Source organism: Schistocerca serialis, chromosome 7 (genome assembly GCF_023864345.2).
Source record: "Schistocerca serialis cubense isolate TAMUIC-IGC-003099 chromosome 7, iqSchSeri2.2, whole genome shotgun sequence".
Lineage (NCBI taxonomy): Eukaryota > Metazoa > Arthropoda > Insecta > Orthoptera > Acrididae > Schistocerca > Schistocerca serialis.
In genome coordinates, this window is record NC_064644.1 from 185,033,940 (window position 1) to 185,039,602 (window position 5,663).

The 5,663-nt window shown below is 41.1% G+C and overlaps 1 pseudogene; it reads right to left on the bottom strand.

Moving 5' to 3' along the window:
- Window positions 1-2,346: 2,346 nt before the first annotated feature.
- LOC126413426 (5S ribosomal RNA) lies at window positions 2,347-2,464 on the bottom strand (annotated as a pseudogene).
- Between the last annotated feature and the right edge of the window lie 3,199 nt (window positions 2,465-5,663).

Genomic DNA, 5,663 nt, shown 5'->3' on the forward strand with positions numbered 1-5,663 from the left:
AAAACTGTTAAGTTCGTTTAATGAATTATTATTAGACGTAACACTTAAAGTGAGTGGAGAGATTCTGACAGTTGCAGAACAGCTATGTTTCGTACAGGAAAGTCAGTGACACACTTCCCCAAAGAGCACTGTCATGTAGAGCACCTCATACCCCGGAACTCTGTGTCGTCTGTGGCAGCCCATCCATAAGACACTTGTTCCAGTGCTTGCGGCAAATTCTGGAACTCAGAGCTACAGAACGAGATGTCTCTGACCTAGAACAGAACACAGAGGCTGTGCTGAAAGATTATTTGCGGCTACTACAGCCATACCTTCTGCCCGGTCACGTCTTTTGAGTGGTAGGTATGGGTTGTCATTGCAGCCACTGAGACGAGGAGAGCGTAAAGTCAGGTGACTTGAGTGGAACTATCATTTTGCTGATTTAACTTTCACAGCCAGTTAGCTGCACCCATCATGCACTTAGACGAAGGTACTGGCCTTTGTGCATACATTCCGGCACCTTTCCCTAAATTATTATTCTTTGCAGCAATAATTGACGGTTTTCGCGACACAGTTTTTTATTGTTTATTTCCTGTATCCACTTGAGGCCAAGGCTCTAGTTAGTATTTGCAGACGCTTGTCCATTTACTGACAGTCTATAATCTTAATTTGGTGTACAAATTATTTTTGATCTTTTTTGGCAATAAACCAGATTGTTATAGTGGCCATTAGTTTCCATTCGTAGTTTGATGGATCTCGTTATTTATATGTCTGTATAAGGTGCCTCAATTTGAGGAAGAAATTTCTGAGGACGTACGTCTGGGGTACAGCATTGTATGGTAGTGAAACATGGTCTGTGGGAAAACCGGAACAGAAGAGAATCGAAGCATTTGAAATGTGGTGCTATAGACGAATGTTGAAAATTAGGCGGACTGATAAGGTAAGGAATGAGGAGGTTCTACGCAGAATCTGAGAGGAAAGGAATATGTGGAAAACACTGATAAGGAGAAGGGACAGGATGATAGGACATCTGCTAAGACATGAGGGAATGACTTCCATGGTACTAGAGAAAGCTGTAGAGGGCAAAAACTGTAGAGGAAGACAGAGATTGGAATACGTCAAGCATATAATTGAGGACATAGGTTGCAAGTGCTACTCTGAGATGAAGAGGTTAGCACAGGAAAGGAATTCGTGGCGGGCCGCATCAAACCAGTCAGTAGACTGATGACCAGAAAAAAAAGGTGCCGCAGCCTTATTTTCGTGCTAAATTGTTCACCCCCAGTAATTTTCACTTAATGAGCCATTGTCCATTACGTGACCTTGTTTCCTTCTATTTTTCGTGATCTTGTGGGGAGCTTTCCACCTCTGTAGATCAGCAAGGATACAATCTGCAGCATTTCAGAGATATGTTAAATAGCTCGGCCGATATACCACATAGGAATTTATCCTAGACAGGAAAAATTTTCGAAATTCTGGAATGCTGTTACTTACACAGTTACTTTCTATGTGAACCTTCGACCAGGATTTTTCCGATCCCTTCCGATCCTCTGATTTTCGTAGTCATTTTTATAGGTAAATAAATAAGCATTTATGGCCTACAATTTATATATTTGTTCACTGGGTATATCTTTGACGATAAGAATGTTTGCGGACATCATAATGATAACAAACTTTAAGCAAGTAATTCAAACATATGTTGTATTTGCTGTACTAATCTGTCTTCTCTTACAGCAAGAAGGAGGCAAGTAGGTAGAGTCACCCTGGTCCTGAGCTTCGACGTTGCACTTTTGGGAAACAATCAGATTTGTTTGTGTTTTTAGTAGGTTTTGATTGTTTTTGTTGCATGAGTAATTTAAAAACTTCGTAATAAGGGGGAAGTGTTGTACTCATATCATCCTGAGGGTATGCTAAGTTTAACCCCTGTTCGTAGATATAGTCTTGAAGAAATCAGTGAAACTCATAGGGAAGTAGCTAGTCTATCTGTAACTGCAGGCAATGAATTTGCTGTGGAAGTCCAGCAGAACAGTTTGCAAAGTATCAAAGGAATTTGCAGGGATCACTATCAATGGATACTAATTTGCTGTGCAAGTCCAGCAGAACAGTTTGCAAAGTATCAAAGGAATTTGCAGGGATCACTATCAATGGATGCTAAACTAAACTCCGTCCGAACAGGCCTTGGAAGGAACAACGGTACCGACCGGCCGCCGTGTCACCCTCAGACCACAGGCCTCACTGGATGCGGATATGGAGGAGCATGTAGTCAACGCACTGCTCCCCCGACCGTATGTCAGTTTACCAGACCGTAGCCGCTACTTCTCAATCAAGTACCTCCTCAGTTTGCCTCACAAGGGGTGAGTGCACCCCGCTTGCCAACAGCGCTCGACAAACCAGATGGTCGCCCATCCATGTGCTAACTCAGCCCGACAGCGCTTAACTTCGGTGATCTGACGGGAACCGGTGTTAGCACTGCGGCAAGGCCGTTGGCAGTATCAAGGGATACTGAATCAGATACCGTGCAAATTAATACAAATATGTCAGAGTTGAGTCGTCATGTGGGGAGAATGTGATGATGTCACGGGCAACGTAAAACACTGTAAGCACTAAACGAGAGGAAAAGACAAGTGGGTTACTCTATAGCCACTGAATGTAAGGAAGTGATTCAGATGTTTACAGTCGCTGCACCAATACCTCCATCATTGCCATCTTTTCATCTCCAGTGATTCTGAAATGAAATGGCTTGGCAAAATACGCATCAGAACTATAAATACGACGAGCGTTATAGAGAAACAGAAGAGCGGCACAAAAAGGCGCTAGAGCATTTTCCATGAGCTCCTAACAGCTCAAACACAGAATTAAACCGTCAAACACTCATCAGAGTCATTCTCGCCAAATTTCTACAGCGTGTTTGGAAATTCCCTTTATAAACTTCTAGTACTTGTAGAGTGATGAGGGGCACAAAAAGGCGGAGGAGTTTTTCAAATAGGCACAAGTAAATTTCGCAGCATTAGCGTTTACTATTATATATTAAACACTATGTTGTACTAGCTGAGTAGCCAGCGTTTTATTTATTTCATCTCTAGTAGTCAATTTCCTCCGTCCACCTATCTCTGTCCATCACTTCTGTCTCCCTCTACCTTTCTCCATCACCTCTCTGTCACCCCCCACCCCTCTTCCCCTCGTTCTCTGTTCATCTCCTCTCTCCCCTCTCACTGCCAGTCTGCTACTCACGCCTCTCTGTTTCAAACTCCTCCTACATCTCTCTTTGTTCATCTCCTCTTTCCTTTCTGCATTCACCTCCTCTTCCCCACCGCCTCTACTTCTACACCTTCTCCTGTTCCCCCTACCTCTCTGTGTCGAAAGATGAAATTATTTTGCAGGTACATTTAGCGGCATATGTGGAAACTGCCTGGTATATGTATTGCAGAGTAATAAAATTTGAACATCAGACTTAATTTCTGATACGACAGTTTTATTGCTTGAACAGCGAAAATCTACTAAGTAAAAAACTTTTTTCCCTTCCATCATTTTGTAAGATTTATAAGCGAGAAAATATTTCGTAGGGGTCGAAATTCTATGTAAAGTTCATTGCAGATCGCTAAGTGCTCTCGTTCTCAGATACTGGATGCTATGCTGTGACTACAATGTACAATTAAGGTGCACGCTACCTTACAAATAATAATAATAAATGAACTGAAACTGTCTCTTAGAAGTTTATGTGCAAAAAAGTAACTCTACTGGTACGGAGGCCCCAGCACTAGTCTGCAGATTATCAATGAATTGGTGTTCAAGTTAGTAGCAGTCCACCAAGGACTACAGTGAATGGCTGGATTTTGTTATACAAATGCACTATATTTTCAACGGGGGTTGGTCGAGCAATGTTTGTTGCATTAGTTATTAAAAACCCCTCGTAGTAGTTGAACTGCAAGAGATTATTCAGGAAGAATCAATGCGCAGAGAAGTGGGATACGGATGTAGTAAAGAGTGAAGAGATACACTTGAAGTTCTCTGAGGTTATAGGTACTGTGATAATGAATAACTCAGGAGGCAGTTCACTTAAAGAGGAATGAACATCTTCTAAAAAAAAGCAGTCACAGTTGTTGGAAAAATAAACGTAGGCACAAGGAGGGAAACTGCTATGAAACCATTGATGACAGAAGACATAATGATGTTGATCGAAAAAAGAAAGAAGTATACAATTGTGGAGGGATATCAGGAATACAGAAATACCATTCGTTTAGTAATGGAATAAATAGGAAATGCAGGGTGAAATTAAAAGCAAGGGTGATAACATTAAGACTGAAGTGGGAATTCCACTGTTAAATGCAAAGGAAAGAGCGGATATGTAGAACGAGTACATATAAGTCCTCTGTGATGGGGAAGACCTGTCTGAAGATGTGATGTAGAAGAAAGTGGTCGATAGGAAAGATACAGAAGATTCAGTATTAAAATCAGAATTTAAAAGTGCTTTGGAGGACTTAAGCACAAATAAGGCAGAAGGGATAAGCAAAATTCCATCGGAATTTCTAAAGTCATGGGTGTAAGTGGCCACAGGACGACTATTCACGTTGGTGTGTAGAGTGTATAGTACTGGTGACACACCATCAGATTTTTGGAAAAACACCATCCACACAATCTCTAAGGTAGCAAGATCCGACAGGTAATAGCTCATACATCCACGTTTCTGACAACAATACTATGTAGAAGAATGGAAAATAAAACTGAGGATGTTTTGGATGACGATCAATTTTGCTTTAGGAAAGGTAAAGGCACCAAAGAGGCAGTTTTAACGCTAAGGTTGACAATGGAAGCAAGACTAAAGAAAAATTAAGACATGTGCATAGGATCTGTCGACCTGGAAAAAGCATTCGACAATGTCGGATGGCCCAAGATGTTCGAAATGCTGAGGAAAACGGGGATAAGTTGTACGAAAAGGCGTGTAATATACAATGCGCACACTAACTAATACTGGAAGACCAAGAAAAAAGTGCTTGGACTAGAAAGGGTGTATGGGATCAAGTCTTCGTCCCACTGTTCAGTCTTTACATCGAAAAAGCAATTACGAAAGTAAAGGTACAAAAAGTGGGATAAAAATTCAAGGGGAAAGAATATCAAATGACACTGGTATTCTTATTGAAAGAGAATATGGATTACAGTATCTATTGGAATGAACAGTCTGAGTGCAGAAAATGGATGTACAGTAAATGGAAGAAAGACGGAAGTAATGAGGAGTAACGAGAACAGCGGGAAACGTAACCTAACATTTGAGGATCACGAAGTAGACGAAGTTAAGGAATGCTGCCACATAGGCATCGAAATAACCCGTAATTAATGGAGCAAGGACAACATCAAAAGCAGACTAGCAATGGCAAAAAAGGCTTTCCTGGCCATGAGAAGTCTACTAGTATCAAACATAGGCCTCAATTTGAGGAAGAAATTCATGAAAATGTACATTTGTAGCACAGTATCGAATGGTAGTGGAACATGGACAGTTGGAAAACTGTCACAGAAAAGAACTGAAACATTTGAGATGAGATGCTACAGAAGAATGATGAAAATTAGGTTGACTGAAAAGAATCGGCGAGGAAATGAATATATGGAAAACACTGACAAGAAGAAGGGATAGACTGATAGGACATCTATTAGGAACTCAGGGAATAATATTCATGTAACTTCAGGGAGATGTA